The sequence below is a fragment of the Nicotiana tabacum genome, chromosome 14, assembly GCF_000715075.1.
Source record: "Nicotiana tabacum cultivar K326 chromosome 14, ASM71507v2, whole genome shotgun sequence".
In the NCBI taxonomy this organism is placed as follows: Eukaryota; Viridiplantae; Streptophyta; class Magnoliopsida; order Solanales; family Solanaceae; genus Nicotiana; species Nicotiana tabacum.
The window spans coordinates 25748435-25773885 of NC_134093.1; the positions used below are offsets into that span (position 1 = coordinate 25748435).

The 25451-nt window shown below is 39.0% G+C and overlaps 1 long non-coding RNA gene across 1 annotated transcript; it reads right to left on the reverse strand.

The window, feature by feature from the left end:
• Positions 1–7162: 7162 nt before the first annotated feature.
• Positions 7163–12910, reverse strand: LOC142168703 (uncharacterized). Its single transcript, XR_012698577.1, has 3 exons — positions 8453–12910; positions 8279–8320; positions 7163–7933 (listed from the first exon to the last, which is right to left on the reverse strand). It is a non-coding gene; the product is annotated as an uncharacterized LOC142168703 (long non-coding RNA).
• Between the last annotated feature and the right edge of the window lie 12541 nt (positions 12911–25451).

Here is a 25451-nt window from a genome sequence, read left to right on the forward strand (position 1 = left end):
TCTAGATAGCAAGTGTAAAATACATCTCTATGCCCATATATCAATATGTGTGAGAAGTCATGAATTACATGATATCGTATAGCATGAGGAAAAATACGTCTCTATGCCTGTATGTCAAGTGTGCATGCCAAATGCAATGCGACACAGTTATAAAACCATATGTATACTCTAAGAGTATCAATTCACTCAATCCTTCCAGTCACTCAGTCCTCACTACTACTCAGTCCTCACAGTCACTCAATCACTCGGCACTCGGCACTCGGCACTCAGCACTTGCATTCATTGGGGGTGTGTACAGACTCCGTAAGGGCTCCTTCAGCCCAAAAATAATGATGTGATGTATCAGTAAATGGTAATAGAGACTGAGATATGTAATGCAATGAAAGCAGATAGCTCAACAGCAGAAATGACCTCAGTGGGTCCCAACAGGATAAGCATGTAGCCGAGACATGATTTCTAACAAGGATCACGGCTCAATAGCTCGAGTACGTATAAATTTCATGGTTACATGGAAGATCAAATAACTACAAAATACCATAGAAATAACAGAGTCACAAACCCACACACCCGTCAACTAGCATGTGCGTCACCTCAACACGTAATTCGGGGATTCATACCCTCAACACCATTTTTAAATGTGTTACTTACCTCTAACAAGCCAATTCCAATACCGAGCAGGCAAAGCGATGCTCCAAAAATGTCATCTCGCACGTACCGGCCTCCTAACGGCCCAAAACTAGCCAAAAGAAACTCAAATACTTCAAATAGTGCCAAAGGAAACAAACCCAATCGATAAAAGTCGAATCATTAATCAAAGCCCAAATATCGACCAAATAATCCAACCCGGGCTCACGCCTCGAAAACCGACAAAACTCACAAACTCCGATAACACATTCAATTACAAGTCCAACCATACTAGTTTCACTCATATCCGACTCCAAATTGATGTTCAAAACTCGAAAATTCACATTATGAAACCTTAGGCAAAATCCCCAATCTCTCTCTTTTGGAATCCTCAATCAAATGCTAAAAATGAAGATAAATTCATGATATAAAATAAAAAATGAGTATAGAACACTTACCCCAGTCCACACGGTGAAAATTACTTCAAGAATCGCCTCAATCCGAGCTCCATAAGTCCAACAAAGTAAAAATGGCTGAAACCCTCGAAATAAAGTACTTTATAATATGTCGAGGCATCAAAACCATCGTGTTCGCAATGACCAAAAAATATAATGCCACCAAAATACTCTACGCCTTCACAGCACAAGCCTCGCGTACATGATACACACAGGAGATAGAGCTACGCGAACGCGGTTCCATCTATGCGAACGCGATGAAAAAATTCCTCTAGCTACAACTCCCACCTCATTCCGCGATCGCGATGAAGAAATGCGACAATAGATGCTAGAATACACCAACAATGAAAACATGAAGAAACATTGCCCGAAATCAATCCGAAACACGCCGAGCCCCTCGGAATCACGTACGAACATCCCAACAAGTTCCATAACATAATATGAACCTACTCGAAGCCTCAAAATACACATAACAACATCGTAATGATGAATTGCACCTCAATTCAAACATGATGAACTTTGAACTTTTCAACTTCCATAACTCATATTGAAACAAAGCAAATCAACCCATAATGAACTAACATTTTGCACACAAGCCCAAATGACATAACGAAGCTATTCCAATTGCTGGAACCACAACCCAAATCCGATATCAAAAAGTTCACTCCAGATCCAACTTTCCAAAAATCCATCTTTCGCCATGTCAAGTCAAATTCAACGACGGACCTCCAAATCACAATCCGCACCCTAAGTCCAAAATCACCCAACGGAGCTAACAAAACCATCAAAACCCCAATCCGAGGTCAAATGCTAAAAAGTCAAACTTGGTTAACTCTTCCAATTTCCAACATCCGAAATATTCTATAAGATAAAAATCTCGCATGTACACACTGTATAAGTCTGAAAAACTTCTATCAAGCCATATCCATAACCCAAGATGTAATCACATGACGTACCACACCACTCGCATACTCGTAGCAAAATTTCCGATCATAGTAGCTGCTCAAAACAACCCAATATCGGCAATAAACCTCATATCAAACAAAACCTCATTTTAAAGCCTTCGTACAGTGTCGACAATGAAAGAAACACGCAGAACTCATAACCATTCATAAGATCAACACGTCACGGAGCCCCCTCTCTTTCGGCAATAACTATAGGAATTTCTAAGGCGACATCCGATACTATCCTTCCAAATATACCGCAATCAAATCTGATGGCACCTATCATAGATCCGATGACCTCATCTTATCAAATACCAGCTACTCTATTGACATACCACACCAATACTACCCAGAGCCACAAACCGTGCAATCCGTGCACCAATATGCAACAATACAAATGTACTCAAACATGAAAAAATGACTCAAATGACAGGACTGTCTCTCAAGCTCAACAAGTACCGCCACAACGCAATGCTAAAAACCCATCACGCACCGTAGAACCATAACACATGAATCTAACACAAAGGATCATATCTGAACATGACTCCTCTGCAATGCGTGACCCCATTCAAACACTTGTCCATATGAAATATCTCAAGCCACCCTACTCAAAATCAATAGCCGCACGCAACTCAACATCAAGTACCCAAGGTGCATAACCATACCCACGGAGAAGAAAATGACACAATTGCACACAAGCCCGAAAGAACTTAACCAATGCACAATCAATCATGCATCACCCAAATACATATCTCGCGCAAATTCCTATGTAAGGCCCTAATAGAACCGCACCATGTGTGCATATAACCAACAAATCATAACTCCTCGTAGCATAGAAGGGTAACTCATAGAGCATATCAGAACATGAATAATCTCAACTCCAACCTAATGGATCATCCTTCAACAGTAGTAGTACGGAGTCCACCAATCCGACCCTATGTAGAATACTCATCCTAATTGGGCCTACCAATAGGCTCCAAATCAACTCTGGTCATCCACAAATAGATAAATACCCCCAAAAAAGTCCACAATATCCTAACCATAATACAGGCCATCCTCTTACTAGCTTTGATCACATTTTCACAGTCCACAACCATGAAACAATCTACTTCTAAAAACTCCTAGTCTCCAAATCCATAGAACACACGAATCACCATATCTGATCCAAACTCCACTGCCTGAATGTCTAACACATCTCTTATACATGATCATCCCACGAGGAATTCGTCTCCAATTCCTCCGTGCTATATAGCAATATCTGAAAATTAGCAGTCGGTCAGCCAAGAGAGCGCTGCAATACCAATGAAGTATCCATAAATCATAACACATCGCGTCTGAAATGCGCACCCTTCTCAGGCAATACCAAGTAGTAATATCATTCACATAGTCATCTAAAACCTTCAATGTTGCCTAAGAATTTATGTTCTCCCCTTCAAAACAGACTCGTGACCTTGCACATGCAATTCTTGATGCCACACAACACACCACATCTATCATACCATCATGTGAAGAGTACAAGAATCTCATAATCAACTTTGAGTCACAAGCAAACTACATACTCAATTTGCTAGGAACCTTTCGTGTGATCTCATTCAGGAGAAAATCACAATACACAACATGTTCCATACAGCAGTAAGAAATATACACCTCGAACCGTGGTAGAAACCATTGAGAACTCTTTGGAATCCATTTACACATAACCAAACTATCAGAACCGAATCCCTCTATCTCAACTAAGCCACGCAATTCACCAAAACCCAACAGCATTACCACGAAACACCTTTAGAGACTCGCCACTTCATAATTACCCAAAGAACCAATTATATCCATTGTTGTGCTGATCCGACCTACTATCAAGTTGTCCTATTTCTCCTAGTTCCTTCTGAATTACCTTCAAATTGATACTCCTCCTCGCCATAATACCACAATCCTGAACCAAAACTTACCATATGAGACCCTAGCATAAAACCACACCGCCCTAAGACTCATAAGTCATTGTATCTCCTCTTAAGCACCACAAAAGTGCCATAATTGAGACACCTACTATGAAGAGGCCTTCTATGAATCTAAAGTCATTTTCTTCACCTTCCTGATAATGAAATGTATAATCCATAATGATATAGAAATACCACGAGTCTTGACACCATTCAATGCAAATCTCAGATTCTAGCCATATACATGTCCGAAAAATTCTCAATTTCCACATATATATCTTGAACCCATTAGAACCTCCTCGAGAGTCATCCACTCCGTTCAAATCTCAATTGCACCGATCAAACGGGCTGAACGACCCGTGCCCCATTATCACAACAACACCCAATAAAGTAATCCACACCTCCAAGCAACCGAGTAAATCCCTACTCCAGATTTTCAATCATCTTATTTGACGAATCATCTTATTTAACGAATAACAATTCAATCATCCCATGATTTTCATATACCCATAGAGTGTAATACAACCAGTATCCATAAATTCCTTTACTCGAGTCATCCTCGATCTCAACCTATACAAGTCATAACTTATTCACAAATATACCTTAAACCGAAACCAATATAACAGATAACCGTGAAATCAACTAGTCGATAGCAGACTCCACCATTTGGCTCAAAGCCATGGAATAAAACATCTGATAACTTACAATAACCATACCACATTACTGCAGTGTGATTCAACTAAATCCTTCATAAGCTCATGTAACACAAACTATCTAATACTTCAAATTATCTGCAAATCTCGCATTCACCCTTCTTACAGTCAAGACAACTTCCACAAGCAGTCCAAACTCAAATTGCAACACATATAATTCACTGGTAAAGGAGAAGTCTCTACAAAAAAAACATAGAGATCACGCAACCTCAGGAACATAGAGATCACTCACCTACTTTGCCTCAAACTGACAACTCTCTATACCCTTCAATAGCCACAACTACTACGCCATCACTTAAGCTTCCCGAGTCTGAGCTTATAATACGACATGAAAATATACTCCACTCCACAATTAAACAACATGAAAGATCCTTCAATACACCCATAACTCGAGACTATACGTCAAATCAAGACAGAAATCAAGCACCCGATAGTCCTTATTACATGTCAAGAAAACTCCTCTCGTCACATTATAACAATCTGAACACTTCCCGCAGTCACATCATACTCGTTATATAGAAATCAAATAACCCATCGAGCAATAAATTCCACTAATAGGGACAATACCGGACTTATAAGTCCAAAAGCACATGTTCACACAATCAAAATCTCTGTGCTCAAGCTACCATAAATAACCCGGCCTCAAGTCCTCCAAACTGGCCCTTCAGCATATAGAAATCACATCTCGCACCTCATCCGTGGAATCACAAGCCGTCGATGCAGAGCTGATACCGAGCGCTCACATGTGCAGACAAATGCGTGGAGGGAATTCAAAGAGTTACACTTTAAGATAAATCAATGTCGCACGATAAGGAAAGAAAGATGGGAAATATGTCCTAAATGTCATGTAGCCTCTCGAAGATGGGTATGGACGTCATCATACCGATCTGCAAGACTCTACTAGACACTTGCTCATGACTTGTAAAACCTATGAATCTATAGCTCTAATACCAATTTTCCACGACCCAAAATCCAACTAGTCGTGATAGCACCTAACCCAACCCGCTAGGTAAGCCAATTAACTTCTATCCAATTTCAATAAAATTTTATGAAACTATAAATTAAAGAAAATATTTGAATCTTATACATTTTCCAATGACTGGTAGTACAAATCATAAGCTTCTATGATTAGAATTTACAATGCAGATATGAAATAAATACATCATCAGTTCGAAAGGTACATAAATAAATTTTTAATAATCTAAGGCTACCATGAATAAGAGGTACATCTTCAAATCCAAATCTCATTGAACATAGCAACTTCAGCAGCCAACATCTGCACGCAAGGTGCAGAAGTGTAGTATGAGTATAACCGATCCCATCTACCCAATAAGTAACAAACCTAACCTTAGGTTGAAAGTAGTAATGAGCTGGAACAAAGGTCGGGTCCAACACCAATAGCCAACAACAGTTCATAACAATGTAAAGCAAGTAATAAGAGAAGTAACTCAGAGATAAAATGCTCAGCTTATTCATAGTTCAAGCAAATAGTTTCGGTTTTCAAATATATCAGTGAAATCCAAAGTCTTTTACCGAAAATTTTCCAAAATGTGAGTAAGCTTTCAACAGTAAATAAGATGCTTATTTTCTTTCCAAATAGCAAGTGTAAAATGCATCTCTATGCCCATATGTCAATATATGTGAGAAGTCATGAATGGCATGATACCGTACAGCATGAGGAAAAATGCGTCTCTATGCCAGTATGCCATGTGTGCATGCCAAATACGATGCGACTCAGTGATAAAACTATATCTATACTCTCAAAGTAGCAATTGACTCAATCCTCCTTGTCACTTAGTTCTCACAGTCACTCAGTCCTCACAATCACTTAATCCTCCCAATCACTCGGCACTTAGCAATCGTATCTCGGCACTCGACACTCGCACTCAGTAGGTACATGCACTCACTGGGGGTATGTACAGACTCTGTAGGGGCTCCTTCAGCCCAAACGTTATAACTGCACGGACAACTCATGTGCTATAATATTGTCACGACCCAATTTCCCCTCCGTATGACGTCGTGAGGGCACCTAGTCTCTACGATTAGGTAAGCCTAACTTTTGCGAGATAAATTTAACAACATAACTGAATACCATGACAATTATCATGTACATCAACCAACTCCTCAACATACTAGATAGCATTTCGCAAAACCCGGAACATAGTGAATCACAAACTATAGAAAGAAAATCTAGTGTCTCTATCATTAGAGTCTGACAAACAATAATGGACATGTGAAAGAGTAGAAGGGGACTTCAAGGTCTGCGGATGCAGCAGATATACCTTGATGTCAACAAAGCTGTCCCGGCTCACTAAGAGTGCGGCTGATAAGGAGCACCTAGATGTGCACACAAAAAACATGTGTAGAGAGTAGCATGAGTACACCACAATCGATACCCAGTAAGTGCCAAGCCTAACCTCGGTAGAGTAGTGACGAGGTTAGGTCTAGGCCCTAATGAAATATGATAATAAATCAAGGCAAGAATGAAATATCGCAGTAAAATAAAGACTGAAATTTAATAATAAAGAATTCATAGAAGGCAATAGCTCAATACACAGAAATACAACAAGGGATCTACTGAGATACCATCTCGTAGTCCCAAACGTAAATGTGCAGGGGGATCTACCGTAATACCGTTCCGTAGTCCCAAAATAAATATGCAAGACAGGGGGATCTCCCAGAATATCATTTCGTAGTCCCAAAGTAAATATGTACGACAGGGGGATCTCTCTGAATACCGTTCCGTAGTCCCAAACTAAATATGCAGGGAGAACTCCCGAGGAACTGCCTCGTAGTCTCAAAAGTAAATATACAGATCAAACGACAAATACAATAGTTAACAGTAAGATTTCTACGACTATACTGATAAAGAACAAGGAAAAAGCAGGAAATAAACTAGGGATGCTTCACAAAATTCAAGTAAGCAGTTAAAGCACATAGACATGCGATATTAGACTAAACAAGATAGATACACATATTGGAATGACTCAATTAAGAATGAAAATAGATTAATACTCATTAAAATGGTATAACTCAAAATAAAAGGAAAACAAGTCGATGCTTAGTAAAAATTGGGTTTTACAACAACTAGCTTGTGTACGTACTCGTCACCTCATGTACACGATGCTCACATATCACAATTGTTCCAAATCCCAAGGGGATTTCCCCCACACAAAGTTAGGCAAGCCACTTACCTCGAACCAAGCTCAATCAATCAGTAAGAATGCCTTTTCCACGAATATCCGACTCCGAATGGCCCAAATCTAGCCAAAAATAATTACATTTCATAAATACAACTATAATAGACTAATCTAATTAATGAAATCAAGATTTTAACAAAATTTCCTAAATCCATCCCAAAGAGTCGACATGGTCCCATATCTCAGAATCGGGTAAAAGTCACAAAATATAAATACTCATTCACTCACGAGTCTAGCCATATCAAATTTACTAAAATCCGACACCAAATGGTCCTTCAAATCCACAAATCAAACTTTCCAAATCCCTAGTCTCAAACTCCCAAATTTCACCTTAAATACACACTAACTAGGCGGAAAAATTAATGGGGAAGCAATATTATTGATAAAAAATTAGCACAAGGGACTTACCTGAAGAAACCCCTCAAAAATGCTCTCAAGAAATCGCCAAACCTGAGCACAAAATGTTGAAAATGAGCAAAAATCGCGAACCCTTGCATTTAAGTGTTATGTCCAGAAAACTCGTACCTATAGAGCTTGGGTCAAATAATACCGATACATCTCTAAGACAGACTAGAACAGTACCTGAAATGACAAGATCAGAAGCAACTACCTCTACACGAGCAGGATGGGCATGATATCTGGCCTGGCCTCCTCTTCTAGGGCGACCTCTACCTCCCTGACCTCCACCTCGGGCTGGCTGAGCAGGTGGGGTGGCCGCTGGTGTTGTAATCATAGCCTGAGGACCCGGTGGAGCACTCTGTGGATGAGAAGTCTATGGAGGTGCACCCCTCCTAAATGTGGGGCAATCCCTCACCATATGGTGAGTGTCGCCACACTCAAAACAATCTTTGGGAGGGCGTGGCTATTGTGGCTGGCTCGGGCCAGATCTGCTGGACTGGCCGATAGGAACACCCCGTGCAGGAGGCACACTAGATACTGGCGGTGCATAATAAGGTTCTTGGGGGCCTAGAAGGCGCTGGAACACCACTGGCATCAGGAAGAGCTGAATGAACGGGACGACTCACATAACCCTTACCATGGCGAGCTGCTGGGGCACGAGCACCAGAATAATAACCAGTCTTTCGAGACCTCTTGGCCTCTCTCTCCTCTCTGTTCTGGGCAAGCATGCCCTCCAATCTCCTGGCAATACTCACAACCTGCTAATAAGAAATATCCATCTCCAACTCCCTAACCATACTAATCCGGATGTTGGGGTGGAGTCCCTCAATAAACCGTCGAACCCTCTCTCAAACTGTGGCAACCAAGGCTGGTGCATGTCGGGCCAAATCACTGAAGCGGACTGCATACTCTGACACAGTCATAGAACCTCTGAGGCTTTGAGGGACATACTCTCTCAAAAATATATCCGAGAACTGAGTTTATATAAGCGAAGCTGCCTCATCCGAACTACTCAGCTCATAAATATGCAATGACTGATAGGCTGCTCCTCTAAGCTGGAATGTAGTAAAAGAAACCCTACTCGTCTCCGCTACGCCCATAGTATGGAGAATACGATGACACTACTCCATAAAACCCTGAACTTTTCAACTTGCACAACTCGTGCCGAAACTTAGCAAATCAACCCGGAATGAATTTAAATTTTGCACACAAGTCCCAAATGACAAAATGAAGCTATTCAAATTCCCGGAACCACAATCATTAAGAGTGAACGACCAAATGACAATTTAATAATTACTATATAATAATAGAGTGGGCCAAACCCATCAGTCTAGTTACGTGCACGACCTAGAAGGGAGAAACCTAACGTAACAAATACTAAGTGAATAATTAAATTTAGATAACCAAGAGAAATTCACTACAAAGTTAAAGCGTTGGTGGCGTGAACTTAGAGCGCTAGAAAGAGTGAAATATTCTTGAATTAATCTAGGAGAGATATTATTAGTTCTTTTTGTTATAGTGACAACGATCGAGTTGGGAACAAAGTGGTCACGACAAGCATTATAGTATTTGTAAGTCCTTGAGAATATAAGTATAATTTAGTAATGAAAACCTTACTATTTAGTTAGGGGTGTACATAGACCGGATTTGTTCGGGTTTTTCTGACTTTTTTTGTTATATAAATTTTATTTCAATCTTACTTTGTTAAATTTTTTATAAGTAAATATATGTCTATTAAAAATTATAAAAATTAATAAACATATGATCTATTAAAATAATTTTATGGGATAATTTTCTCAGTAACATGTAATAGTTATTTTTTTAACATCTCACAAAAAAGATTTCTTAATGTACACTTTCAAGTTTAATCAGATTTAATAATTAAACCTAAAAATTAATATGATACCTAAATTATTTTTTATTTAATTTTATATTATCGAAATACCACTTCAAAGATATACAAATTTAATAGATCTTGACATATGAATATGGAAGAACAAAAGAATTGACGCATTTCAATAACACTTGATAAGAAAGTGATCAAATAACCCATTATTTAAAGTTTATAAAAATAAAGCACTTCATAAGATCTATTTACATATTACATCCATATCAGAATTCCAAATAGTTCTAGACATTTTTGAAATGCTGAAGTTGATGTGTGGGCATACTAGAAGAGACAAGATCATCAATGAAGATATTCGAGACAAGGTAGGTTACACCCTTAATCTCGTTCCACCCGAAAATCATGTTGATCGTTAGTCGGGGAGGGTTTTCTCCTATCTTCGAGGGCTCTACGTTATCTTGGTTGCGGCTGTAATTATTTTTTTCCCGATCGCTTAAGAACTCTCTGAGATTGCCGTTTTTCAACAATGTCGCCACTTCCTCGCGCAGATGTCGACAGTTCCCAGTCGATGGCCGTTAGTCCCATGACACTCGCACCATATATTAGGATCTCTTTGGTTGGGATCAGATCTCATTGGCTTCGGGAACCATGCTTCTTCCTCATTGTCGATACCAGCTCCACTACACTGATATTGAAATTATACTCGGATAATCTGCGATAGGTGGAATCTCGGGAGCCTGATACCTTTTTGTCCTGAAATGACTTTTTATTCTACCCGCGGTCAGTTCTTATATCGGGAGAGAACCTGCTCGCCGACCGATAACCTCTGCCGCATCCTTCAGCCCTTTTGTAGGGAAAAATCGCCCCTTAGAAGATCGATGGTGGGTTTTGTCATACCTCCTTTTTATGGGAGAAGGAGTTTTTTTAATTAAAGTGACATTATTGAAATGAGATTATTTATTTTTATTTTATAAGAGTCTCCACTCAATATTATTTAATTACGGTGTTTCGGGTCACCATTTATTTTAAATCCCAAATAAAGGAAATTTGACTCAGTAAGGAGTTCTGTTAACCCGAAAGAAGGTGTGAAATATTCTCGGATTACGTGGTTCTAGCACGATTGCTTTACAATCATGGTTGGCTTAATTAATGGATATTACGTATTTTAGAACCTCCGTGCATTTTAACCTTTTACTGCATTTAAATTACTTGATTATGGCGTTATGAAATAATCTTGAAACGAACCACCTGTGTGTGAATCCGTTTTATTTAGGGTTCTAAAATCTTGTCACGCGCACGTGTACACAATTAATAGCACTTAATTAAATATTAGGATTGTTTGGCCAAAGTAGCGCGAACGCGTACCTTAATTTATTTTGAATCATAATTATGTCAGGCGAATGTGTAGATAATCACGATAATACATTAAAGGCGTGTCTAAAACATTCTGCGGGTATTTGTAGTTATTTATTTCCTGTGATTTGAGATTATTGCGAAGGTCTAGGGATTATGGAAAAGCACGGTAAACTTGGGAGGGTGTGTTTATTATTTAAGTTGTTTTACTAGAGGAGGGGCGTATTTCAACATTGTATGTCACAGTTGGAGATAATTATATTTCCATTGACATGAGTCATGTGGATAAGGTTTCTAAATTTTAAAGGTATAGAAGAATTATTCATGGTCACATTCATCTTATTTTAACAGATTTGTTAATGAGCTTTTGAACTGGGTCCAACGCCTAAATCAGCTAATTTGAGGAAGTAGGCTTCAAAAGTTAAAGTAATGCTCAGAGTTTAATTTAACTCTGACCCGCTTCTGGGCCAAATATTATGTCCCAAATCAAAGATGTCATAAATATATGATTTAGCAAATAAGAGACAGTAAAAGCTTGTTTACAAATTACATTCACGGATTACAAATATACCAACTCGAATAATCAATTACATGTAATTAATTACTAATGAGAGATTATAACACTAGACTGGATTTGATTTAAAAAGTACATGTATCATTTATTAAAAGAAATTCCTTCCAACATTGCTTCTAGAAATGTGTTATTACTTTAGCTAAATCCTGGCCAGTTTTGCAAACTGCCTTCTCTTACCGTTGTCTACCAATGAAAGAAAACAGGTTTAGAACTTGTGAGACTGCAAATCAAATAAACTGGTGGCAAGATCTGCGGCTCTTAGCTCATGATTAACTCACCTGTATTATTCTTCAACCAACTAATTTACATATGACATAAATCAATTACTAACAAATAACTACTAGTGAAGGAAATGTAGTGTTCTATGACATCAATTTAAGTTCGTAAAATGATATGATCTATAGGTTCGTAACTTATTAGAAACAACACAACATAAAACAATTTCGATTCAAGGAAAACAACTACATTCAACAACTAATTTGCATTGATTCAAGTCGAGATTATAGTTTTAAGGATTGAGTTGTACCTTGAGATGTAGGGAAGAAGAAATTGAAGAGGAAACTAGAACTCAACAACAGATAAATTAGCAAATCAACAGAGATTCAAGTGACAGCTTCAATTTCAATTCCAAAAGCAACTTGAAAACCCAAATAGTTTAACAGAGATCAAAGTCTATTTGAATTTCTTTTGGTTTTCTGTTTTGTTTTTTGAACTTTTTTTTTCAGATTAGAGTTTTACTTCTCCAAATTTATTTCAGATGCTTGTGTGTACTACTAAATGCGTGTGTGAGAAGAGTAGTGATTAGTGAAGTGAGAAAATGGTTGAGAATGTGCGTGTATCAATGAAATCAGGTGAGATCTGTGTATGTTATTTTATAGAAATTCAGAGCATCTATTTCAGTTATTTTTTTTATATCCCTCTAAATTCTATTATTTACCTACTAATCAGTACCCGTCCCTCTTTTCTCTTCCTTTTTTTGCAACTTAGTCCTTACTTCCCTCTTCTAGAACCATCATAAATGGCTAACATATTTATTCCCTATGTTTTCATTTTTCAAATGCTCCTTTAAGTTTCTAGTAATTACAAATAACTATAACAAGAAATTCAACCAAATTAAAAATCAAAACAGAGCAAACAATATTCAAAAACCAATCAATTTAACAAATAACCTACTTCAACATGTGATTAACTAATCCAGGATCAAATAGCCTACAAACTTGTGTAATTAACCTAACTCTTATGCAATTAAACTATCATTCTAATTATGCAAACACAAAGCTAAAAAAATAACTTTCGAAAGGTTTAACCAAATCGAAACTATAAAAATGCAAAACGAGAAATTATTGTAATAAAACAGGGAGCAATAAAAATAAAACAAAAGGATGCATTACCATAAGTATACTATTGCCGCCAGAGAACCAAATGAAAGGAGATGATAAAACCTTAGAATGATCGGTGGACGATTTCCTGACCAATAGTGGTCATCAACAAATAACCATTGATTTTGTGTTTCACAACTCGATCAGTAGTACATGCACTAATTACTACTAAAGTCAGAAAGACAACAAACTCAGTGAGTCAGCAAGGTTTGACCAAAATCCGATGACCGTAAAACGCTATGAAACAAACATCAATTGATAACTCTCAACAAGACCAGTCGATTAATGTAAGTTATAACGTGAAATAGGTCCGGATTAGAAGAAAAATTAAAAAGGGGGTCAAATTAGGGTTTTGTAAATCTCAAATCTACTAGGTGAAGTGATTAGAACGGATTTCGGGGATTCTAACAATAGATTTGGATTAATGATGGGCTGGAGATTATAAGGTAATATTTTGGGTGGATTTAGAGATCATTCACCGCCGTAGGCTATTTCCCATCGCGACGGATGACGAATGTAATGACCCGACCAGTTGTTTTGAGCTCTAGAATATTGTTCGGCGATTTAAGGCCTTGAGTAGCATCACTTCATATTTTATACCTTATACACGTAGACGGAATTGAATTTCAGGAAGTTCAGAGTTGATTCGGATGAAAAATTGTCAATTCAAAAACTTTAAATTGGAAGAGTTGACCAAGGTTTGTATTTTATGCAAACGACTACGAAATTGATATTTGAAGGTTCCAATAAGTTTGTATGATGATTTCTGATATAGGCTTATGTTCTGATTGAGTATCGGGTGGTCCGGGAGAATTTTGATGCTTATTATGGGAAGTTGGTATTTTGAATGTTTTAGAATTTCTAAAGTTTGGTTTGAAGTGGATTTTGATGTTATCGATGTCCGTTTGGGATTTTGAGCTGTCGAATAGGTTCGTATCGTGATTTGTGACTTGCATGTAAAGTTTGATGTCATTCAGGAATGTTTAAGAGTAATTCAGACTCCTTCGGCGAAGATTGTAAGTTGAAAGAAGGATCTTGATCATCTATTCATAGTTTGGATGTTGTTTGGTGTGATTTGAGGCGCCGAACAAGTTTGTGTCATGTTTTTGGACTGGTTGGTATGATTCGACGGGGCCCTACCTGTCATGGCCCTAAACTCAAACCTGTCGTGATGGCGCTTATCGATGGTACTAGGCCAGCCGACTCCCACAATACTTCAACAATTCATTCAAAGATATGCCAAAAGGCGTCTTGAATAGTAGAATTTCATAAAAGAAACAAGGGTTGAACTCAAAATAGAAATGCGGAATGAAAAGCCCCAAACAACGGTGTATCATTGAGTCATGAGCAACTACTAAAAACTGGTCCGACAACAACAAGAACAACATAGTTTGGGGAAAATCCAAAATACAACTAATGGGAAGATAAAGAAGAATAAAACAAGGCTACGATCGCCGGCCAGCTACCCTGCTAACTCCAATGATCAGGTACAGGAATATCAACAGCCGCTACCGTGACCAAAAATGCCTGGATCTGCACACAAGGTGCAGAGAGTAACGTGAGTACACCAACTCAGTAAGCAACCGAAGTAAACAAAGGCTGAGAAGTAGTGACGAGCTAAATTCAAGTACCGTTCATATCACAAGAATTTAGTAAAGTGCGGCATGCTATGCAACAAGAGTTTAAGTCAAATCAGTTTGTTTAAATCATGTTCAAGTAAGACAATTAGAAATATCTTTCAACAGTTCTCAAACAAGGACTCAAAGCAACTATGAGTATGGATGATGAAATCATGTACTGCCCCTCGGGCTAACATCACTCAGTCCTCCCAATCATTCCAACCTCACAATCGCTCAAGCCTCATAATCACTCAAGCCTCACAATCGCTCAGCACTCGACACTCACACTTAGTAGGTACCTGCGCTCACTGGGGGTGTTCAGACTCCGGAGGGGATCCTACAGCCCAAGCACTATAATCTGCACGGACAACTAACGTGCGACACGGACAACTCACATGCTATAATATCATATCAGAATCCGCACGGACTACTCACTATCTAAGGTACACTACCTCACAAACAGGCCCTCGGCCTCACTCAGTCATAAACCTCTCCAGTCTCTCGGGCTCTCAGAAATCAAAGAAATCAGCCGAAACAACATTGACATGATGCAACAAATAGAATGACAGAGACTGAGCTATGATGTAAGAATGCATGAACATGATTGTGTACGGGATATCAACTAAAGCAGCGAGAGGACAACAAGAAATGACCTCTAAGGGTCCGAACAACACTGGCATAAGGCCTGGACATGGTATCTAGCATGATTTACAGTTAATATTTCCAAGCACATAAGGAGCATATAGCTGCAACAGGTTGTTCCACTTTACAGTTGCTACGGGATGGACCAAGTCACAAATCCTCAATGATGCACGCCCACACGCCTGTCACCTAGCATGTGCGTCACCTCCAAAAAATCACATGACACCAAAATTCGGGGTTTCATACCCTCATGACTAGATTTACAACCGTTACTCACCTCAATCCAAGCAAATCTCTACTCCGCAATGCCCTTGCCTCTCGAATCAGCCTCCGAGCATCTCGAATCTAGCCACAAGCTGTACAATACCATTAATATATGCTAAAGGAATCAATTCCACAAGAAAACTACTAAATTAGACTCAAAACCCGAAATTAGCTCAAACTCGGCCCCCGGGCCCATGTCTGGGAATCGGACAAAAGTCATAAAACCCGTAATCACATTCACTCACGAGTCTACCCATGCTAAATTTCTCACAATCATGCATCATTTGATCCCTGAAATCCACAAATTACACTATCTAAAATCCCAAGACCTAACCCCTTATTTCACTTCAAAAACCCTACTAATTAGATGGGAAAAACAACGGGAAAACACCATAGCTAGGGGTATTAGAGCTCAAGTAACTTACCTCTGTGAAAACCCTTGAATCCTCTTCAAATATCACTCCAAACGCTCCAAGGTCCGACTTGAAAATGGTGGAAATGAACAAAAATTCGCGAAGTCTCCTATTTATGCAATCTGCCCAGAGAAACCGCACCTGCGGTCCATTTCTCGCGCCTGCGGAAGCACACCTGCACATCTCCCTCCGCTTCTGCGAAGCCTGCCTAAATCCTCCTTTTCGCATATACGCCCCATGTCTCACACCTGCGGGCTCGCAGATGCGACAACCTTCTCGCACCTGCAATGTCAGCCCACCTTAGCCTTGCCCGCACATACGACTTCTCCAACCGCTTCTGCGCCCTCACACCTGCGGCTCCCCCTTCGTAGGTGCGGAAATACCAGTAGCAGCAGCTTCAGCTGCATTTTTCCAACTTCAAACAATCCGTTAACCACCCGGAATCACTCCGAGCCCCTCGGGACCTCAACCAACCATACCAACAAGTCATATATCAACATACAAACTTAGTCAAGCCTTTGAATCACTCAAAACAACATCAAAACACCAAATTACCCTCGAATTCAAGCCTAAGAACTTCTAAACCTCCAAATTTGACAACTAATGCCGAAACCAACCAAACCACATCCGAATGACCTCAAATTTTAAACACATGTCACAAATGACATCGCGAGCCTACTCCAACTTTCAGAAATCAATTCTGACCCCGATATCAAATTTTTCACTACCGACCGATATCGCCAAATTTTCAACTTTCGCCAATTCAAGACTAATTCTGCTACAGACCTCCAAATCATATTTCAGATGCACTCCTAAGTCCAAAATCACCTAACAGAGCTAATGGCACTATCAAAATTAAATTCCTAGATCGTTTATAAATAAGTCAACATCCGGTTGGCTTTTCTAACTTAAGTATCAAAATAAGAGACTAAGTGTCTTAATCCACTCTGGACCCGAACCAACTAACTTGATATATCATAACATAGCTGAAAAGAAAAAAGGAAGCAAAAATAGGGAAAATAGGGCTATAACTCGTGAAACGACCGGCCGGGTCATTACATCGGCGGCCTCGAGTGAGTTTCGAATGGGCTACGAGTCATTTCGCCATGTTTGAGCTACTATTTCTGAGGTCTGGTGCGTCCTTCATGGTGCGTCCTTCATCATGATCCTGAAGAAAGAGCTGCATTCGCAAAGGTCTGTGAGGGTGTCTTGCCATTTTCTCATTGCGTTCGCGATATGGGGTACACGTTCGTGAAGCCTTGTAGGAGGCAGTATTGCGCGATCGCGAAGAGAGAGTTTGGCATCTAGGGAGTTTGGTCTTCATGATCGTGAAGGCTTTTCTATGATCCCAAATAAGGGTCGTCTGGGCAAAGTCCCTTTTAATTCGAGAGTTGGCTAACTTTTATCTCATTTACACTTGGGTGGCTGAATTTGTGGAGCTATTTTAAAGATGTTTTAATCAAGCAACACAAGGCAAGTGATTCCCACTTGTTGTAAGTTAAATACATGAGTTATATATGGATTTAAACATGAAAATATGTAAAAGTTGTGGAATTTATGAAGAAAACCTAAAATTGATATTTTTTTGATTTTGACAATGAAATTTGACACGAAATTGGGGATAATTACTTATTTGGGTTCGTGGTATAATGGGTAATGTTTATCTTCATATATATATTTGAAATCCGAGCACGTGGGCCCGAAGGTTGACTTTGTCGACTTTTCGAGCGGAGTTAGGAATTGTTATAAATTGATTAATTACGAGCGTTGGAGTATATTTAGTGGTTTGCATGTTGTTTGACTAGTTTCGAATTGATGGGTATAAGTTTGAGGTGTTAGAGAGGCGCTTGAGCCAGTTATGGAACTTCGGAGCGAGGTAAGTCTCCTGTCTCACCTTGTGAGGGAAAAGCTACCCCGAAGGTATTATAATTGTTATTTGCTACTAGTTGTAGGTGCCGTGTACGCATGAGGTGACGATAGTCCGTACGTAGCTAACATCATATTTAGGTCCGGGTATACTTAGGTCTTTATCATGAAATATTTGTATTTTTTGAATTCAACTTGTTAGTTTAAGTACCAATAATTTCTAAATGAAATGTTATTAGAGACCATGTTAGTTCGAATTTCATTACCTTGAGATATCAACAAGATATTCAAAAATAGGTAAAGGTCATGATTACTGTACGTTCCCGTTGTTATATTACAAACACGTAGCTCGTAACTCGATAAGTTTCTTCTTTTCCTAAGGATCAGTGTAACGACTCGACCGATCATTTTGTGTAATTGCACCCGGTTACCCGTTTTATGCTACACACATGAGTATTTATGATATTTTAACTGGCGGGGTGGTTAGTTTCTTTCCGGAAGGCTTTTGAGTTGATTCGGACCCTTGATTCTTGACTTAGAAGTTTAAATTAGAAAATGTTGACCAAACTTTGACTTTTGGGGAACGACCCCATAATTGTGCTTTTATGACTACGATAGCTCCCTATCTTGTTTTTGGACTTGGGCGTATATTGCTAACATTTGTTCGCATTTGCGAAGTACCCAACTTTGCAATTGTGGAGCCCTTATCATAAATGCGATGTTGGCTTAGGCTATCAGGGTTTGCAAATGCGATCCCTGGCCTGCAATTGCGAGGCTTCGCAATTGTGAACCCCGTGTCACAAATGCGATACTTGCAGCTAGTTAAAGGGCTGGGAGACGGGATTTTTGAACTCATTCTCATTTTTGAACCCTAAACTCGGTAAGAGGCAATTTGGAGAGGGGATTTTCACCTACAAACCTTGGGTAAGTAATTATAATCTATTTCTAGTCATATATCATCAACATATCTTAGATGTTAACATCAAAATCATGTGAATCAAACTGAAAAATAAATAATTGAGTTTTGAGAGCCCATTTGGACTTGGATTTTGACGGGGCGAGTCCCAGGTTATTTTTGTTATCTTTTTGGAAAAATGTAAAGATCTTAGCTTTATATATTGCAATTGAATTCAGCAGCATTGTTTGATGATATTAAGTCGATTTTGGTTAGATTTGAGCCTTGTGGAGGCGGATATTAAGGGAAAGGTTATTTCTGAGTGTTAATTTGGCCTAGTTGAGGTAAGTGTCTTGCCTAACTTAATGTGGGTAACTACCCCTTAGTATTGGTATTGTTTGATTCAATTGTGCTAAGTGAAATCCGTGTACGTAAAGTGACAAGTGGGTACACGGGTTGTACGTGGTACTTGATCAGTTTAGGCTACCCAGACTATTTCTATTCTTTAATTGAAATGCCATGTCATGTTCTAAATTTTCCTAGTCAATCTATTCTTACTTATGTTAGACTATCCTAACATGCCTTAAATGATTTCGTTAAAACTTGTTCTACCTCCTAATTGATAAATTGTTCTTATGCTTTAGTAGAAATTGTAGCCTCTTTTTATTGTCACATGCTATATCTTTCATTGTTGATTGCCATTATTTGAGGTTGTTGTTCATGTTATCTCTTTTATTGTTGATTTCCAATATTTGAAGTCATTGCTACATGTTATCTCTTCCATGGCAAAATTTGTTATGGCTGAAACATCTTCCTTTTGAGCATTTTTCATTCATTGTTGTTGTTGATATTCTTGTTCCCGTTGTGATGGAGCCGTGGGCTATTATTGTGGAAATATTGATATTGTGGATTGTTGGAAAATTTGGATATATGAATACTTGTGGTGTGAGTTGTTATTGTACTATGATATAGACGTGCATGTGACGGTATAAGGCTTAGGGTTGATGAGCATGTGGCGGTATAAGGTGGGACTTATGTGCGTGTTGCTTGGAGGGAAACTACGTGAAGCCATGATGCGTCATAAGGTGGGCTAAAGTGCGTGTAGCTATTTTGTTAAAATATTTAAAAAAAAAAATATTTCAAATGTAAGTCTCACGCGGCGATATAAGAAAAGATTTTGATTGAGATTGTGTGGTATGAACACGAGGCGGTATCTCGGTTATCATTCTTGATTTATACGAGGCGGTACCTCGGTGGTGATTCTTATTATACATGAGGCAGTACCTCATTGTGTTATTTTGTTGTTTACCTCATGTTTCAAGGAGCTTTTGGTAGAAATGTTCTTTTTGTCTTGTTCTTTGTTGTTCTAGCAGTTGTCCGTATATGATCATTTTGGTTCTCTTCAACTGCTTCTTTTCTGCATTCCCATTTTAATTTCTAGTATTTGTTTTGGTTATTATCTTGTTTTCTATCAGCATTTCTTGCTTTTCATTATTTATCCCTATTACATTTCCATACTGCTTATTTATATCCTAGTAGGTGTCTTGTAATGTCCTGACCGATCGTTTTGAGAATTTAAGTCTCGTTCAGCGGCATAAGGCCCTGAGCAGCTTCGTATTATGTGTATTGACTTGCGTACATGTTTGAATTCAGTTATCGAATGATTCGGAGTGATTTGGGACACATTTTATTTTTGGCAAATTATACTACTAGGCATGCCTAGCAGCTATTTTATTAATAACAAATAAAAAAAGAAACCACAATGGAAGAGTACAAGTAAGGAAGCTAGCTACAACAGTGTTGCCCCTATGCCTTGGCTATATAATCACTCCTCTGCACCTCCATTGCCTTAAGATGGCAGCCTTATGTCGAGGATCATGGTGTAACTGCCGGCAGAAGTCTTACGAGGGCATATAATCTTATAGCCGCTTGGATCTTCCTAAAGGCATAGGAATATAGTGCACACATATTGTGCTAGAACTTACCTTACAAATCCTATTGAGGCATAAAAAACCTCATCTACTAGCAAACATAAACAAAATACGAGCTGAAATAACTAAGTACTCTATGATCATCACAGAGTTTATAACATACTCTGTGATGATATTACAAATGATGATACTTAAAAAGTGAAAAAAATAAAATAATGTAGAAACAATTTTGGACCTCTTTCTTCAACCTTGTGCACTCTTCAATTTGTAGCTCATTTGCTTCTTCTTCCGCTGTCTTCAAATATTCTTCAAACCTTTTCATTTCTTTTTTGATTTATTTGACCTTGTGGAGGTGGTAGGGACACTCGCCTTTTTCTTTGCAGTTCTCATTGGTGGTTTCCTAATGACAACCTCTTCTGTTGCTTTGCCATCCCAGCTATGTTGCCTTTCATGGGCCGTATTTTTGTTTTTGTTTGATCCACTTCTCATTTTCCTGGGTAATAGGTCTCCCTCCCTGGCTACATTTTTAAAGCAAGCATTTAGTAGTTCTTCCTCTTCCCCTTCTTCATAACAATCTCGACCAATTTCCACCCCAAAAGCATCAATAGGATTGTGTGCGGGTACTAGAGCGCCTCTTTCGGTCCTCGGATTGCCAAGAGCCTTTAAGGTATCCATGTTATGAGTTACTAGAGCTTGGAGGATGTTTGTCAGAGTCAAGCTATATTGCAGCTACTCCACTCGTACTAGCTACCTGTCCAGTTTTATGGATCAATTTAAGATTGAAAATCATACCTGATAGTTGTTGTCCAGTAGGAACAAAAACAACAGCATTATGACTTAGTTTTGTTTTGATTTTCATACTTGGCGAAGTACTAGCAACCTGCTCAAACACAGTTACTGCTCCTTCCTTTGCGTTATCACCTCATCGTGTTGACGAACCTATTTGTTGTGTGTTTTGTTCGTGAGAATCAACACCATCATCTTCTTCACCTTCTCCATATTCTTCTACTTGGTCAACCCATGACTTACGCTTAGAGCTAATTGCCTCCTGTAGCTCATTTAAAATCTGGACATGTTCATCACTTAGTTCGGCTTCACTCATTGTGTCTTCATAATCTTCTCTTGTGTGGTCAGCCCCTCCCTTTTTTGTTGCCGACGACATCATGGATAAAGTTTGTTGGTTGTTTGAAACTTGTAACATGTTTCCAGATTGATCAAACAAATCATTGGAAGGGATATCATTTTGGGATGTATTCAAACCAACCCCTATCATGCCATTATTTTCCTTCACCTCTGCAAGAGACATTCCCTTCGTTGGATTAGACAAAAACCAAGGCAGAACTTGTAATGGATTCAAGCCTTCCAAAATTTCAGCTCCAATTGTTGTAAGATTTACATTAGTAGGTGCAATAGAGTTCCTGGAAACTTTGCACTCATCCGCAACTACCATAATCTGCCCATTCTCATTTTTTGAACTCTTCTCTGCAGCTTGATCTGGAGATTTAATTCTAGATGTTTCCTTCTTTTTGTGTGTTACAGAACATCAACCTTCCTCTCTATTCACATCCACTCCTTTCTTGCTACTAGAGTTTTCTACCTGTTCCAGCAGTTCATTAGGTTTAGTAGATTGTGCGGCAGATTGTGCACCTACATCTGATGGAACTGCACCAGTTCTGCCTGCATCAATTGAATTTTCCAAACACATGATCATGCTCATTGAGCAATGCATCGAAGGAGTTAGAAAACTCGATATGCTTTGGTGTTATGACCTGGTCTTGCACGTCTTCTATTTTTAGGTGATCGTTGAGTCACTGCTTGCTGCTGATTCCTTCGAACATATGTACCACTTAAAACTTGATATTGTTTCATCGCTTTTGGAGATGCATTCTGCCTTGTAGATGATCTCACCGCCATTTTCCAATCAAATCGTGTTGCATTCACCTGTGCTGCATCATTAGACGAAGTGGAAATGTGGTCTAGATCCTCCACATTCACAGTTGCAGCCTCCAAACCATCAGGTCGTGTACCAGCATCAATAGCAGCAGGTTTTTTTTATCTCGTTCCCCTGTTTCTAATGCTTCTGCTCGCTTAGTAACCTGGTTCTGATGTTTAAGAATTTTCCCAGCAATCATAACATCAACCTCAGTCAAATATCCAAAGCATTTGCACGTTTAGAAATATCCAAAGCATTTGCACTTTCACAAATATTAATTTGCACTTCACTAGCGTGCCCAGAAATGGCCTGATCAGTTGAAGATTTTGGAGAGTTCTTAGCTTGTTCAAGCACTTTGTTATCACCTGTACCAGTCACATTATCCAAAGCATCAACTCCTTCCATTTCATGCATCTCATCATGCATAACAGTAGCTATAAAACCTGAATGTTTTACAGCTAGTTCTGCACGTGCAACAGTTGCATCAGGCATATGTTTAAAGTTATTCAGCCCCTGTTCCTTCTTAAGTTGATGAATAACTTTAGTAGTTTTTTCCTCAACACCTGTAGCTTCCTTGTCCCTTGTTGAAACTCCATGAACAACATGAGATTTGTAGCCCTAAAATCCTGAGAAACTCTGGCAAGAGCTGTCGCAACTGGAACTGTAGCAATGCATAATTAGCTGATGTATGTTTGTCTTTAGTTGCATCTGAGCCTTGGCCAACAACATTAGATTTTTCTATTGATTCCAGTCCTTTTCCAGAAGCATCCTTTTGCAATTTTTTAGCATCCAATAGTTGTCTCGCATCACCTTGATATTTTTCAATACCTGTGCAAATTCTTTCAGCATCTTCTTGTGATTTAACAACATAGTTCCCTACAATTGATCGACATTCATCCTCGTCATGACCTTGATGCTTACAAAACATGCAGTATCGAGGCAAATTATCATATACAAATTTCTGTACATGCTCAATAATCTTTCCAGTTTTTTCATCCACCAATTGAACCTTCAAGTGTTGCGGCAGGTTTCCTAATAAATCATGCTCTACTTTCACCCTAGTTGTGCTTGGTCTGGATTTCTCTTGTGTTGCTTTATCAATTGCAACAGGTTTACCCTCTGCTGAGGCAATAGACATCAGAGATTTCTTCGCAAAAAGCATAGGCGGCAGACTCGGAAACGATATCCAAACAAAAGCTCATGACGTCTCTTCTACAGGGTTAAATCCTATTGTCCAAGGAAATATTCTAAACTGATATTCCATGCCATTAATCAGTAGATAATTAGCAGATTTTGCTGCTGCTAAAACATAATCATCATAATGATCAAACCTGACCAATACATGTCTTCTTGCAAGCCATCCGATGATGCATCCACTTTGAGTTCTAAACTGTATGGGAAGTAGTTTGCGAAGCTGCTGCATATCATATGGATCATGAGAGAATTTAATCACCAAGGCTTGGTGTAATCCTTCCTCTTTTGTGAATTAGTTTATCTCCTCAATTGAGAATTTGATCGTTGCTTCACCATGAACATAAATCACGTGTTTTAGCTTGATTTTTGGAACGTTCTATCCAGTTTGTTTTGTTTCCAGTAGAGTAGTGTATGTAGCTGGTAAATTTGGCAGGTTTGATGCACAATCAAGCTGGGAAATTTTAGAGATTCCCAGGCGACTATTTGCTACAGTCAACGCGTCGGTATTTTTGAGATCTGTAACAGCTCCTTTGGAATTTTGGAGTGATACTTGTTGGGTTGTGTTCGCCTTATCAAGACGCATCTTTTGGGACTGGTCTGGTGGTTTTCCACCACCGGACGGCGAAGCAGTGGCCATAAGACCACCACCCATTACTGTAGCAGCGTGTCTCTTGTACGGAGAGCGTTTTTCAGTGACCTATAGGCCCCTGGATATTTAGTCCTAAAACGGAAGCTTAAGTCTTAGTATTTTGACTGTAGTTGGAACTGTATGAAGATGACTCCAAAATGGAGTTTTGTGGTTCCGTTAGCTCTGTTGGGTGATTTTGGACTTAGGAGCTAGTCCGAATGGTGAATTTGAGGTATGTAGCTGATTTAGGCTTGAAATGACGAAAGTCAAATTTTTGGAGATTTTGACCGGATATGGACATTTTGATATCGGGTTTGGAATGCGATTTTGAGAGTTGGAACAACTCCGTTATATTATTTGGGACTTGCCTGCAAAATTTGACATTATTCCGGGTTCGTTTGATAGGTTTCGCCACGAGTTTTATAAGTTGGAAGATTTGAAAGTTCTTAAGTTCGATTCTTGGTGTGATTCATTATTTCGACGTTGTTTGATGTGATTTGAGACCTCAAGCGAGTTCGTGTTAGGTTATGGAACCTGTTGGTATGTTTAGACGGGGTCTCGGGTGCCTAGTCTATGTTTCGGATGGGCTACAGACCATTTTCATCTATTTTTGAACTGCTGAATCTGTCATCTGGTTTCCATAAT